Raw genomic sequence first — 16,847 nt, forward strand, 5'->3', positions numbered from 1 at the left:
TCACTAGCTGGTCCTTTTCAGTGTCCTTAGCTGGATTCCTCTCTTACCAATTACTACTAGGTGTTGGTGTGCCTCTGAGATCTCTTCTAGCTACACTTCTCCATAGGTGATCTCATGTTTGGTCCCATCCAACAAACACAACTGTGGGAAGAAATGCTTTAAGCCATGACATTTTGAGATGATTTATTTCACAGTAATACCTAACTGAAACATAGGATTAACTAAGGGATTGCATATGTATGTATGTGTTTATTGCTCTAAATACAGATTTCTAAAATATAAAACTGCAGCATTCTATACAAGTTGTCTTGAAAATTTCACTTTATCATTCTCACTTTTTATAAGTATGTTTTAGACCATTACATATCATTTATAATGGCTTCACACTTTGTTATTTAGATGTGCCCACATTTACTTAAATAATACTTTATTGAACAATAAAGCTCTGTCCATTTTTTTACTATTATAACTAACCATATAATGAACATCCTTACAGCTGAATCTTTGCACACCTTGATAATTTATTCAATAAATATTTGGAAGCATAGCTGTTAAATCAGTTAAGTACAGTAAATACTTTTGCCAAGTTCCTATGAAGAAAGTCTATAACCAATTTACATATCTACCAACCATATCATTAGTGCTTATTGCCTAAGTTAATTTTTGGTATCTAGTCTTTTTTTTTAAGATTTATTTATCTGAGAACGAGTGAGAGAGAAAGCATGAGTGGGGGAGGAGCAGAGGGAGAGGAAAAAGCAGGCTACGCACTGAGCAGGGAGATAGATATGGGGCTCCATCCCAGGACCCTGGGATCCTGACCTAAGCCGAAGACAGATGTTTAACTGACTGAGCCACCCAGGCGCCCCTGGTATCTAGTCTTAATACTATATAAGAAAATAAATATATTTGAAAATTGAACTTGTGGTGTTGAAAAAAATATCCTTAGAAGGCAAGAAATTTCATCTTTATGATGAATGATAGAATTTTCATTAAAGATAAACTCTATCTCAGAAATTGAATAGATTGGCATTTGAAAATTAGTTCTAACATAAAATTTGAATGAAAAAGAATTTTATTAGAGAAAAATTTCTGGAACTATTTAAATTTTATTATAACTCCCTTTGGAATCCTGGATTCTCTTTTTATTGAAAAAAATATATTTATAGGCACTTAAAACTCAGTGTAGCTGCTTTCCTGACATACATTAATTATTTCAGTAATACTATTGGTTAAAGAGTATCTTATGCTTGCTGAGTTATCTTTATTAGATTAAAAAAATCCAAAACATTTGGCAGTTCTTTAATACTGATATTTTTGGAAGTTTTATTAAGATATATTTTTATACAATAAGTCATATATACTTAATATACACAATTTTGTTTTGATATATGTATAAAACTGTGAAAACATTACTAAAATTGAGATAATGAACATATTCATCACTCCAAAGAAGCTTGTTCTGTTCCTCTTGTAATGTGCCTTTCCCATCCCTTTTAGCACCACCCCCACAACTGCTATCTTGGGCAACCACTTTTCTGCCAGCAGTATAGATTACTTTACATTATCTAGGGCTTTATATACATGGAATCATCCATCATGTAGTCTTTTTTGTCTAGCTTCCTTTACTGGCATAATTATTTTGCAATTCATCCATGTTGTTACCTATACAGTGGTTCACTCAATTAAATTATACAGCCTATCTTCAAGTAATATTATGCCACTTCATGTATAATGTAAGAACCTGACAACAGTGTACTTCAATTTTCCTTTCCTGGCCTTCATCCTATTGTTGCAATACAGTCTACTTATACATATATATAAACTCCACATGACACTGAAATTGTATCTTTTAAACAGTTGCATATTTTTAAAGAAATTTAAATAAAAAGATAAAAGTATTTTATAGTTACGTATTAGTTACCATTTCTGATGTTTTCTATTCCTTTGTGTAGATCAGTATTTCTTTCTCATATAATTTTCCTTCTGCCTGAAAAAAAAAAATTTAACATTTCTTATAGTGTGGGGTAGCTAGTGATGAATTCTTTCTGCTTTTGTATGCCTAAAAAGGTTTTTATTTCAATTTCTGTTTTGAGAGGTTTTCCATTGGGTATAGAAATCTAAGTTGCCCTTTTTTTTTAATACTTTAAAATATTTTTAAATACTTTTTTAATACTTTTAATACTTTAAAAGATGTTGATTGATTATCTTCCCATTTTTCCCGATAAGAAATATATTGTCCTCCTTGTCTTTGTTTTCCTGTGTATAATGTGTCCTTTTTCTCAGGCCGGTTTAACCATTTTCTCATTATCACCATTTTTATCAATTTAGTTATGATGGTATAGTTTTCTTTATGTTTCTTGTGCTTGGGTTTTGCTGAGATTCTTGGATTTGTAGATTTATAGCATTTATATCCCCTTCAGTTATTCCAAGTACACATATATTAGTCCACATAGAGTTGTCCTATAACTCACTGAGTCACCTTTCTTTTTATTATTATTATTTTTCCCTCTGTTTTATTCCAAATGGTGTCAATATTATGGCTTCAAGCTCACTAATCTATTCTTCTTCAATGTATATTTTTTGATCAAAAATTATGGTTTTCATATCTAGTAATTCATTTTGTAATTTTTTATAATATCTTCCATGTCTCTACTTAAATTTGTAAATATACAGAATATATGAAACAGATGGAATAACTTTTCAAATCTTTGTTTGTTTTAACATCTGTGTCAGTTCTGGGCTGGTCTCGATTGATTTTTCTTTTCCTGCTTCCTGGTTTCTTTTCTTTCCTGGTTATAATTTCCTGCTTTTTTACATGTTGATTAATCTCTCGTTGGATTTGAGACATTGTATCTTTTACATTGTTGGGTGGCAGATAACTTTGTATTCCTAAAAATATTCTTAAGCTTTGCTTTGGGAGGCAGTTAATTTTTAGAAATAGTTGTAGGCATTCTGGTTTTGCATAAGATCGCTATTTCAGAACCAGAGAGTGTTTATCTAGGATGAATTATTCCCGGGTAGTGAGGTAAAACTCTTCTGAGTACTCTGCTCAATTACGAGTTTTTCTAATCTAGCTGGGGGGGGCGGGGGGATGGCGGTATTGCCAGTGCTTATGAGCGTTGGACATTATCTCTTCTAATCCTTTTGCATGGTTATTTCCCAGGGCTGGGGTATTTTCCTCACATGCATGCACTGATCTACTGACTACTTAAGAGGAGCCCTCTGAAGATCTCTGGAGTTTTCTCTCTGTGCAGTTCTCTCGTTTTCTGAACTCTGTTATGTGAATGCTAACAACCTTGGTCCCCCTGGACTCCTGTTCCATCCTCATTTCAGGAAAGCTAGCAGACTCTGCCTATGTTCTCTTTTTCTGGGTCATTACCTGGAAACTCTCTCATGGCAATTAGCTGGGGCATCACTAGCTCACCTCATTTGTTTCCCATCTTTCAGAAATCAGGGTCCTTTGTGGACTGCTGTCCAGTGTATTAAAAAAAACCTTGTTTCAAACATGGTTTTCCAGTTTTAAATGTTTCCACAGGAGGGTAATTCCAACCCTAGGACTTCATCTTGACCAGCAGTGAAAGTTCACACTAATTTTTTTTTAACTAGTTTTTACTTCACTTTAACATTTTACTTTCTAGGGCTATTAATTACATGAAGGGATGTGTGTGTGTGGGGGGGGTTACAGACTCATCTTCACAATGTACCGCTTTCATTGTGTCACTCTGTTCTAGAACCCAAAATGGCTCTTTTAGCTCACTAAGTTAAATATAAACACAAACACAACCCAATAAAATTAGTTATATAAAGAACCAAAACAGGGTTTTTATTGTTTATAGCTTTCTTATGTACTAGCTTGATCCAAGGACACCCTTAATGTAGAGGACTGGCTAGACTATATAGTCTTTATTCAATCATTCATGACTGAAATTGCCATCAAACAAAATTTTTATAAAACTTGCACAAGAAGTTGTAGGTATTCACTGAAAACAACCTAGACTCCAACTAATCCAAGTGGCAGATGAAAGAATATTAACTCTCACAAATGTACAACTTAAGGACTCTAACCAAGACATTTGCCTATATAGTTGAGCACCTCACATTTGTACAGGGTGAGAAACTGTTTTAATCTGTTACAAATAAAGAACATCTTTCCTTCAGCATTTACATTAGGAATTCTGATTTTTTTCTCCCACAGTGTTTGCATTTATTTCTAGACCTGTATCTTTTCTTCAAAGTCTACATATAAACATTACTACAGAGTCAAACTTTAGGACTTAGCAATTCTCTTAACACTTTTTGAAAGAGAAGGACATTTAAGAACAGAGTCCTTGCTGGAAGTTTATTAATCTCTATATTAGATAATATCAGGTTATAAGAGAATGAAAAAATTTGTGCGGATTAGACTATTCATGGAACATTTCAGAGAAAAGATTTTAACCTTAAAAATCCATAGAATTTTAGTAAACAAAGAAGCTATAAATAGTGCTTACACAAAAGTAAAAATACTAAAATTATCATTATTTAGTTATTTATTACTCTATGCATTATTCTTGGAGCCAGATTTTGGTACACCCTAGTTATATCTTAATGGCTAATTTTGCATATACTGGTACAAAGTTGTTTTAGAATTTATGTAATTTAGTCAGAATATGTCCCTTTTCTACAGTGGTGAAATCACTAAATCAATATCTTTCAATATGTCTATTTGGACAAACTATACTTGATCAGTCCCTTTAAAGATTACCAATAGCATGTGTGTTGGTCAGCTATTTCCATTATAGCGCTGTGTAACAAACCACTCCTAAACTCCTCAGTGTCCTAAAATAGCAATCATTTTTCCATGCTCATCAGTCTGCAGGATGGCTGAAGGTCAAAATGATTTAGGTTGGATTTGACAGGGCTTCATACTAAGCTTCTAGATGTCTGTAGACTGTCCTGCTTGTCTCTATTCCTCATCTCTTGCACTCTCATTTCTCTCTCTCTCATAAATGGGTAATAAGGTCAGAACAGATAAAATCTGTTCAGTGGTAAACTACATCATTTTCTACACCATTGGAAAGAATGAGTGGCGGGTGAATGACATCATTTTCTCACCACCAGAAAGATTTTTTAGAGATAATGCTGATGTCTTCCAGGAATATGGAAATGTTTGCATAATTTTACCCAAGAACTTCCCATGCCTCCTCATATTGTCTTTTATTGTGTCTTTCTATGTCTCCTGAGTCTTTGCCAGGAGACTATGCACAAAACAAGACTGCCTTTTCTGAATACTTGTTAACTTTATGTGTTGTAGAATTTTGTTTCCTGTGAGCAGATATAACACCTTTCATGGCCATAGCCAGTTGCCTCCCAAGTTGATTTAAAACATGAAGTTTTTTCCAAGAAGAAACATCTCAAACTTTATAGCTTATAAGCAAATTTACCTTAGAATGTCTCATTTTAAGCCTACAATTTTCAGATATCTCTCAGAAATATGAGACACAAAAATTTTTTTAGGGATGGGAGAATAATAAGAAAAAATAATGGTTTGGGGTCTTAATGGCTTATCAATATCTGACTGAATTCATTAAATAATTTGTCTCCAGTCTTATTTAGTGCAATGAAATTCCCTAATAGTGTATAAACCTGAGCACAAATGTAGGAACACTACTGCTCACTTGTTTTTCTCCAGCCACATCATTAGTAAAAAGTCTCTTCTTACTAGAATCAAAATCATATTTGGGGTATGACATGGTTGAGCTTCTTTGGAACCATTGTCTACTATTAAAGTTTATAAACACTGTTATAAAAAATATAGGGAATTTGAGAGTCTTATGCAGAAATGTGTGTTTTGATTTTTTTTTAAATAATGCATGGAAAATAAGAATTTTGCAAACTTGCCTAATATGTAAATGTTCTGCCCTCTGGCACTGGTCTATACATTTTCCCATTGTTAAATAAATCTTGCCTGATACCCATACAAGAAAGTAAATCTACCTTCTCCTATAATTGTGGCTGCCACTTAAAGGTACGGAAAACTTTATTGAAACATAGTAACCTCAGAGTTTTGAATAACATAGAAATTTAGAGAGGCCCTGGGAATATAAGGACCACTGGTTTTCCAGGGGATGGCAAAACTCTCTTCTGCTCCAATTACCTCATTGCCCTACACGGATCCCCGTTCCCTACCCTTGTTAGGGTCCCTCTATAAAATGGTTTAGAATTCCTCCTAAGAGTGACTTTTGAAAACATTTTTAATTCTTCAAAGTTTATCATTCCCTATCGATTCTCATTTCCTTCTAAATTTTGTCTCTTCCTGAGGGAAAACCCTGTTTAGTATGCTGAAACATTGTAACCAGGACTAGAGTGACTCACAGTCATACTAAACAATGTCAAATGTTTTTTTTCAGTGTTTTAGCATTGCAAAAACATACGTAAAATATGACACTCGGATTTCCTTCTCTCTGATATTGCTACATTTTCCAAAAGCTATCTATATAAAGGTGTGATTTTATGTGGCATTTGGGAGTATTCCCATTGGATTCTAATAGCCACGAATGTCCATGTTATCTACAATTGCAGTAATGTTTAAGTACTTAGGACTTACACATATGTCTTCATTCACACAGCAAACATTTATTGAGTGCTTACTATGTTTCAGACACTGGTATTACAGATGAAAAATCAAAATTAGAGGAGTATTTCCCAAGTTTTAAGAGAAGAAGGAATAAGGAAAATACAAAAAAAAAAAAAAGAAGACAAGAATGGAATGAAATAATCTAACACATTTTGACTCATATATATGAGCTTCAAAGATCCTCCTGGCTTCAAAATTGCCAGGACCTTGCTGGCACCTGCCTGTGCCCAGTGCCTACCACACTATTCTCCCAAGTTAAGTTCCGCCTTCCTGGCTTGTCACACATAAAACAGTCAGCTTGGTAACCCCTATGGCCACAGGTCAGGTTGCAGAAAAGACCAAATGGCTGAGATCTCGAGCAAAGAAAGTGGGCAGTTCTCAGGCACACCAGCTAAATTGCTGCAGTTGTCTGCCTGCTCATACAATACTCCTGATTCCCGAGCTGTGCTGAGGGGCTGGGAGGGATCAAGGGAATCAGCATTACACTGCTAAACGTTTCTGCCTAACGCTGGCATCATTTCACATTCTTGGGAAACATATATTGCAGAAATCCAAGTATTTAAACAAGGACCCTGAAGGCCTATACTTGAAAGAAGTTGTAATAGATAAAACGTAGGTATTCTTAAGTTTATAGACCTTTTTATTCTTTCATAGTAAAAAAAAAAAATATTTAGGGATCTCTGTACCACTACCACATAGAATAAGTAAATTTCAATTAAAATAGGAGTATTAACACACCAGTCTCAACATTATCTTTAAGTAGAAAGGAAATTAAGCAGTCCACTCAAATACTCAAAGGTCAAATGACTCCAACTCATAGGTCACTTGGAAGAGCTTACTTAGGGACTTGAGAAAAGCATTTAATATTATACTTGGACTTAAAAGCACTTTCCCAAGAATAAATCACTAATATGAATCGTCCCTTCCATCACATTGGGTTACCTCTCACAAGTCAGTGCAAATGCCAAGACTTTTTGCTTTGACTTTTCAATAGTATTAGTAATACAGTATAATCACTTCTGACTGAGACTTCTCTTAGTCTTAAAAAAGTAAACCTAATTTAAGGTATTGTTGGTATATTAAAGACAAGTTAATCATAATGATGTGATTTAGAACTGGTGATTTGAAGTAACAACTTTTTCTACATCATTTTTGTAAAGGCATCTCTTGGCCTGGGGCTATGCCTGGGACTTCTACACACAGTCAGTGTAAAAACTAAGATATATTTCCCCTGAAGAATTTATAGTCCAAATATATGCCACAGATCTTCAGGAAGAGTTTAAACTATTTCAGAAGTATTACTAAAAATTTAGACAACAGTAACTGTTAAGATGAAACCTTTTGATTGCTAAGATGAAATTTTGAAGATTGATTTTTTTTTCCCCCATCATCTGAACGGTTTGGGTTATATGGAGTTAGTCAAAAGAAAGAAAGGAACATAATTCAGAGAAGGTAACTAAAACTGTGTGCACTGAACACATGTACCTTTACAACAAAGTAAATAGTAAAACTTGCAAATGTCTTGGAGTCCTGAAATCAATCAAGGGAAAAGAAATAAATGATGATCTGTGGCTTGAATCTTTTACTAACATTCTACTTTTTGAAAGAAGGAGATGATAGCATTGAATGCTTACTCTCTCTTATAGTTAAAAAATGCACAACAGCATCATAATTAAAATATACATATCACTTACAATTTACTGCAATGCTAAAGTAGTCACTGGATGAGAAAAAGAGTTCCTAACCACAAGTTTAAAATCAGAACTGATGACACTAACTTGAATCGATCAGTGTTAGTTATATGATACAATAACTGAAAAGTAGTAGATACTAAAATTTGACCACAAATTCATCTAAAGAGAAGTGGCAATGGTGGAGGTCATAAAAAGTTTGAGTGAAAGATGAACAGGAGTGTGGGGACAAGGAATGTGTCAGCTCTCCTCTGGTCACTATACAAAGACTTCCTGGAAGATGTGGGGCTCCCAAAGAGAGTACACTGGGGCAAAGAGACAAGATGGAATTCTCTGTGACCACACGTGATGGGTCTGGCTGGAACAATGCTGGGAGGTGGGAGTGGAATGATAGAAGGGAGGGCAGCCAAGAAACTGTGACTGAAGTTATGGGAAGGTGTGTTCAACAAAATGGGGAACAGAGCCGAAAGGGGACCAGAGAAACCTGAGCACTGAGAACCAAAATTACAGCTTTCTGGACCAAGGAGGGGTCAGTGTCACTCCTGGTTTTGAATTTTAAAAAACTGAATTAGAAATAACAGAAATAAAAAAAAACGAGTCTGAGAATTATTCGTAAGAAATTCCCATGTAGGCAGTTTCTATTTCAAAACCACAAAATTCAGTGTTGAAAACATATAAACCAAAGGCAGATCTGTGTTTAATATATGAGCTATGCAAAAATGACTCAAATAAGAAAAAAGAAAAATGCAGGAGATTGAAAAAATGCTAAATTTGCACCCATTATACAGGACTTCCACTTGAAAGTGAAGAGCACCAATCAGATTTAGTTGTGATAGAAAAACACAAAGCATTTGTTTGCTTTTTTGATTGGTGGGTTATTTATTTATTTTATTATATGCATCTCCTCAATATTTATTATAGATACTAAACTTAATACAGCACCCAGATCTAACAGACTACTTTCCATCAGCTCAAACTGAACTATCCCATTCTGGTTTATCTCCCTCTTGTCCACATACTCAGCCTCCACTGTACTCTTTCAGTGAACTGACAGTTGGAATTCCAAAATAATCAGTTTTCTATTGTATAGAGATTTTTTTTTAAAGGGGAAAAAAGGAAAAAGAAAAGATCAAGTCATATCAACTAGATCCTTAGATTAGCAAATAATTTTTCTTTGAACATTATAAGTATACTTCCATTTTTCTTTGTATTCTTCTGTCACATATACTCATATAGAAACACATTGATAAATTAAAAATCGAGTCAGGTTTCCTGTGTTATAGACACAAAGGGCCACAACTGTCCCCTCTTTTATCTCAAGACAAGAGCTATATCAGACAATTTGTTTGGGGCTTGAGAAAGCAAAGCAACAAAATAGAAGAAAGAAAAAAGAAAAGAAAAGAAATGAAATGAAACGAGAGGAAGAAGGAGAAAAAGAAAAAGAAAACAAGAATTCTGACTACTTGATTTTATTTGTAATCAAATTATGTGCATTATATACTGGACTTATTGCATATTTACTTTTCTGAAGTTACGAGTAAAAGTGTGAATCATAGTGAAGAAATAGTCACTACGCAAATTTAAGATACTTTTATTTTTCATTAGGAAACCTAATGGAGGGGCACCTGAGTTGGTTAAGCGACTGCCTTCAGCTCAGATCATGATCCCAGGGTCCTGAGATCGAGCCCCACATCAGGCTCCCTGCTCCGTGAGAAGCCTGCTTCTCCCTCTCCCTCTCCCCCTGCTTGTGTTCCCTCTCTCGCTGTCTCTCTCCCTGTCAAATAAATAAATAAAATCTTTAGAAAAAAAAAAAAAGGAAACCTAATGGATTGAACATAGTTTCATATTTGATAAAGACTGCAGTTTGTTTGTTGAAATAAACAAGAGAGTGCAAAGGAAGGGCGGATCATATGACCAAGGCAGTGAACCGAGGTGAGCGGTGGTCTGAGGAGCGCTAGCAGGAGCGTGACTGCCACGACACTGAATTCAGGACATATTTGCCCTGTCTTGTCTTATCCCCCTTTTCTTCTAGTCTTTGATGGATATATAATAATTATATTTTATAAGAATGCCAGTGGTGACGGAAGTGCTTCTCCTAATGCAGAGGCTGTAAAGCTATCAGAAGAGCTTTAAGCAAATGTTATCTGTTTTACAGAAGAAATCAATTACCCCCAGATTGCTTAAACCAGTGACAGGCATGGTAAGGAATAAAATGTGTTAAGTAGAAAAGTTACAGCCAGCCACATGTAAGGAATTACATGATCTATGAAAGCAATCACTTGTTCAATTTACCTTCAAAACTAAAACAAGTTCTTCTGCATTGGAAATAAACATGAACCTCTCTCTGAAAAGGGAACAATTTCCAACTCAATGGAAAAAGTACTGTATAAATTTTCACTGGCAACAGTGCTATTAGGAGAACACAACCAGGTTTTCAGAGATAAAGTATGTGAACTATTTAACATACTTATTTCAAAGGAGGCATCCGTTTGTCTTCATCTTCCTGCAATTCAGAATTACGTAATTTTCCAGATATGCCTGGAATAAAAAGAGTCTGCTAGAAAATACTCCACACTTTGTAACATTCTTTATACTTATATTAAACTGCAAAGGATTTTACTCAATTAAAAATATCTTTATTATATTAAACTTTTAATATTCATCATTCTGTGTCGATAACACATATTTCATTATCTATATTAGCAAGACAAGAGTCACAAGTGGGCCTTTTTTTTTCTGCTTAAAGAAGAAAACTAAATGTCTCAAAAAGGCTCTGACAGTTCTTAGGGAGGACACCATGGTTCAGAATGCTCATCAAAGCTGTTAATCGCTCAGGTGGAGTTAGCATCCTGCTTGTGAGACAAGGTCACCATTTTCAGTTCTTTATCCTATCGGTCCTTAAGGAATTTTTGCATTGTATAATTTAATTTTTAAAACAAATTAATTCAAATCACATGTAACATAAAAAAGTAATTTCTTAATATTGCAAAACAGGAATCATCTTACCAGATGTGCCGTTAAAGACATCACGTTTCTGAGAATGTCATTGTGTGCAATGACAGCCATGACGACCGAGGCCTGCCTTGTGAAGAACTTAGGCCTCTTTTCACTTTCTTCTTTTTCAAATTGGGATGTGTTTAGGAGCATTTGCTCACATCATCTTTTAATAGAATCAGGAGTAATACACCAGCTGATGCATATCATTCTTTGACAATATTCTGAGGGAGAGTTCTATACTGATTTAATTTCCTTGGGAATAAAGTATGTACATTCAGATTTCATGCCAGCCAGTTGTCCTTAATGGACAAATGTTAATGATAAAATTTAAAGTACTATGTTTTGGGAACACCTGTAAGTTAGATTCTTTAAGAAGAATCACACTAGTAGTCTTTTATTCACTCTGCTGCAAAAAACAGTATCGTGAAAATTCCCAGATGAAAGACAACACCGCTGATGCTTTTTTTTCCTCCGCAAAATTACCAGGTTGATGTAATGGTGATGTCCTACTGATTATTCACCACAGACCTTCCAACAGATAATGCATTCTTAAAATATGAACTTGAAGCTCAAATATTAAATATGCATTTCCTCCTCCTATAGGACATGTTGAAATGCCACATGCTGTTGGTGAGAATGACCCATAAGTGTTGGATTTTTCTCCCCCTTGCTCTCCTTTTCCAGAAACAGTTAGTGTGGCGTGCAGTGAACCAAATCAACAATGTGATTCAAGCTGTCTCCGTAGCTTCTTGGCAAAAGAAAGGATAAACTATAAAAACTCCCCTCCTACAGCTTTCAGCTCTTGCTTCCCACACTTTAACATCTTCTGTCACCTCTGGCGTTGTTACTGACCCATGCTAAGCTAAACTAAAGGATGATAAGTTTGCTGCCTTTGCCCTTGTCCTGAGGGGCTGCACATTATCCTATCAAGTATCAGTAGCCATTTCTGTGGGATATTTGTCACCCCACGAAGGCCTTTGGAACAAATGAAATGGGCAGCGAATTACAAAAATGTCATTCTCTAAAGGAAATGGATGAAGGCTTTTGTTCTCTAGTAATAAATAGATGCCAAAGGCTCATAACACTATTTTTATATTAAATTTGACAGGGTTACTATTTCTAGTTCATTAAGGGAACAGCTTGAAAACTCTTTCCTTCTGTACTTTTAAAAATAATGTTGTTTCCCTCATTTCTTCCCAGTAATAAATATAAGCAATACCTGGCAATAGATCCTGGAAATCACAGATCATGATTGATTTCAAGTTACTTTTGCTAATGATTGTTTTAAAAATGTACAAAAATCATTTTAGGGAGGGATTTTGAGATAATAAATGAATTATGTAAAGAGGTACCTGTGAATGGATTTTAAAAGTCTGATTTATACCTATTCCTCCTTTCTTTATAAATCACAAATATATTACTTCCTTTTCTCACTTTTCTCACACATTATAGTTTTACAGGGCTTCATGATAAATATGCCACGGACAAAGGTCAAGCAAAGGATAATAACTCAATTCCTTAAATGAAAGCTTCAAAGTAAATCCTCTGTGTTTAACAGCAGTATACAGGGGTCAAGATGACAATGTCCCAGACTAGAGAATAAAATGTGTTAATACCTTTGAGCCTCAGTATATTTTTAAATGGGTATACTTGAACTGACACACTTAGATGTTCTCTGAAGTGGAACTTGAGCAAGACGCATAATACAGGATAATAAATTAAATAGCACCACATATTTTTAGATAAATTTCAATTGTGTGGTTTATCAGCATTTTCATGGTTGTTCACTGTTTCTAATATAATAGCTGTATTTCTTCTGTAGCTTCACCTCCTCAATGATTTTAAAATTGAGCTACTTTTTGCTTACTAAGCTTCTTTTGTCCAACAAAATTTGTGAGACAAGGTAGTGAAAACAACTCATGGGAATTTTTACTTGACCCATTAGTATATAGATGAAGACTACCAATTATTGTAATATCCTCTTAGTGAAGATCATTTAATAGTGAAACATGTTATCTGTGTTTATCTTCAGATTTTCTGATTTTGTATTTTAAATCATAACTCTTGGGTATATATACTGCATTGTATACCTTAAGTTGAGTCGATATATGCCAATATTTTGACAGAATTGATCCGTAAAAACAGTAAAAATGGGGTAAACTAATTCTAATTTTCAATTAGATCAAAGTCATCATTTCTTGGAAGCAAATGATTTTAAAAATTCAGCTACATCTTATATATTTTCGGTGGACATTTGCTTTATTTTGTATTTTTTTTATTCCTCTTTGCTTCTCAACATGAGAACGTGTACCTGGCTTTGCGAACTCCCTGATTGTATGAGCTGTGATAAGGGGCACTTTGGGACCCAAAGGTTCTTCCAAGAACACCTAAGTGTGCCAGTCCACAACCATCCACTTAACACGTGTGCCGAAGCTCCAAGGCACTAATGCACATTTTAATCTCCAGATGAATCACTGTCATCTTGACTCCTGTGTACTGCTGTGAACCACCCAATACCCATCCTCCAGTGTCCTTTTCTGACAATTTAGTCTCCATTGCTTGCAACTAAAAAGTCTTTGTCTTTAAACATTTAAATTCCTTGACTAAATCTAGCTAGTGATTCTTGCAAGTAAGGGAGGGGAGAGTGTTTGAAAAACACAGAAGAAGGAAATGATAAGTGTTTTTTCTTTCCAAATGGAAAATGATGAATAATATGCCCTATCTTTGGATCAGAAATAGAATAGATAGGATAAATTGAAGCACGGTAGATATAGAGACTTTCATTAATAGAAAAATTGTTAAAACATTACAGTAGGTTACTCAAAGAGTTGAGTAATTTGCTTTTCTGTTGATTTTTAGAAATAGAGCAGATTCCAACCTATTTGATTCTATTTTGGTTCTGTCCCATCCAGAGAAATTAAAGCGCAGACTATATGCAATCTTTTTATCACGTAAGTACTTATTAATGAAATCCAGCTTCTATCTTTATCTGACTTCTCAAGCAAAGACATTTCTCAAAGTCCACAATTTCTCTTAATCACCAAATGTAAAGACCATGTTCAAAATAAATTGATTTTTTAAAATTTTCTTGATTTGTATTCTTTAATTTAGTCAATAGGTATAAAACTGAGCTTAATTCCCAAAATATCTTCTTCCTGATCTCCTCATTGTTACACTCTAGGAACCAGTAACTAGAAGTCCAGAGCACATCAGTGGGATTGTGGGAAAAGCCACAGGAAAAAATGCTACACTTCCCTCCAAGGGGGAAAAAAAAAAAAAAAGGTTGACAATGAGCAAAAAGAAATAAGTTCCCCCACCTACTGGTGAAACTGAAGATTGTTTAGCTACATTCGAGCTAGAGGCTTCAGAGTAAGTAAACCAAACATAAAGCTAAACATACTAGCAACAATTTGGCAGCCTGTGGCCCACATAAGAATAGGAGAAGAGCAAACAAGTGTGTGGCTGCTTCAAAGCCATGGTGGCCTAATGGAAAGAGGTTCTAGACACACAGACACCTTAATCTAGGTGATGGGCTCACCAGCACTCAGAAACATAGGATCTGGCAGAACCAGGCAGGGGGTGGAGGCGGGATGGTGTATTTTAGCAGTTCTTCGATAATTTATTGAACTAATGATATTTTTATGAATTAAGTTACTCTGGGGTAAGAGTACCTGCCTTTATATGCCCATATTTTGGGAGAGAGGGGAGCAGGAAAAGTTATAAGATGGCAACCTGGGAATATTTTATGCATCACTAAGGAAATTTACCGCCCAAAGGCCGAATCATTTCTATCAGAAGCACTTGTGGCACTTGAATATTCAATTTCACCAAGTCACTAGTTAGTCACTCTTCCATATAAAAGAGGGAGAAGTATTTGAAAAGCATAAAAAAATAAGAATAATTTTGAGTGTGAAGAGTCTGAAGAACTAAATTTCTAGAATAATCAAATCAAACTTAAAGAAGAAAATGCATTTCTTTCTTTTCTCTCTCTCTCTTTTTTAAAGAAACGAAATGCATGGTACATAAAAGAAGAATTTCTTTAATAGAAAAGTGTTAAACCATTGTTGTAGGTTACTCAGAGTTTGAGTATTTCCTTTTGGATTGACCTTTAGAAATAGAGTAAACTTTGTTCTATTTAGTCAATTCTCTTCTGTTTTGTTATTGGCACCTCCCTTTTCAATTCCTGTCCAGTCATGTGACCAACACTCTTGATTTTGACTTTTTGGTATTTCTAGCATTCATACATAATTTTAAATTTCAGTTGTTTCAAGAAAATTTCAGTTGCTTCCATTATGGTTTGGGCCCTCACAATCTCTCTTCGATATAGATTGCTACCAAATGAAAACAAAACTAAAACATTTTTAGAATTGGTTAGGCTTACCTTCATTCTCTCACCACCTCTATTTTGAGCTATTGTAAACGAGACTTTGTAAAATCACAACCCCCCACTCCTATCCCAACAAGCCTAGAAGCAGGATAGCACAGGATTCACATTGCTGCCTCTCTCACTTGCTCTGTGAACTTGGCCAGGTTGCTTTAAATCTCTAAGACTCAGTTTTCATATTCAGACAAGCAGGTCTAATTATAGTATCTCCTTCAAACAGCAAATATTTTGAAAACACTTGAATTTTTTGCAAAGTTTTCCTAAACTATTTGTCATTAGTATGTTCCCCTCCAAAAAAGAGACTTTTGGCAAATATGTTTCCAAACAACATCTAAATAATATGAAATGCAAAATTGTGTTATCCATTGAGTTTGCTAACATTTAGAGCACGTATTCAATAATATTTAAAACACTATTCTATTTCCAAAGTGATTTCTTTTTCTTCATAAGAAGCATTGTATACACTAGTTTTATCATTTCATATTTGTCCATGTACCTATTTATACATATAGATATACTTCATACTTGTACATATATTTACATCATATTACATACATATATATGTACAAGTATTCATATATTTATACAAACATACATGTATAAGTGGTTTGTAAGTGTAAGTGATTTAAAATCACTTGTATATTGAAAATGGATCTAGGTTTTTTTTCTATAAATCATTTTCTAAAACCATGGGACTAATCGGTGTTTATGAAATATGGGACTCGTTTTGACTAAGACATCAAGCGTTAGTGAGATACTCTAAACCTAGCTACTTTATTTTTTTTCAAGATTTTATTTATTTATTTGAGAGAGAGCGAGCGAGCGGGTGAGAGCACAAGCGGTGTGAGAAGCAGAGAGAGAAGCAGACTCCCCTCTGAGAGGGGAGCATGATGTGGAGCTCCATGTGGGGCTCTATCCCACGACTCTGGGATCATGACCTGAACCAAAGGCAGACACTTAACCAACTGAGCCACCCAGGTGCTCCTATGCAGATGCTTAACAGACTGAGCCACCCAAGTGCCCCTAAACCTAGCTACCTTAAATGCCTTTTTTATAGCAGCGTTAATATCGTTGTTGTTAAGAACACAATAACCACCACATTTACTCATTCCTGAGGAATAATCATGAAGGTTGATTTTCATTGCCATTTTAATTTTCA

This window comes from Phoca vitulina, unplaced genomic scaffold (genome assembly GCF_004348235.1).
Source record: "Phoca vitulina isolate PV1807 unplaced genomic scaffold, GSC_HSeal_1.0 scaffold9, whole genome shotgun sequence".
In the NCBI taxonomy this organism is placed as follows: domain Eukaryota; kingdom Metazoa; phylum Chordata; class Mammalia; order Carnivora; family Phocidae; genus Phoca; species Phoca vitulina.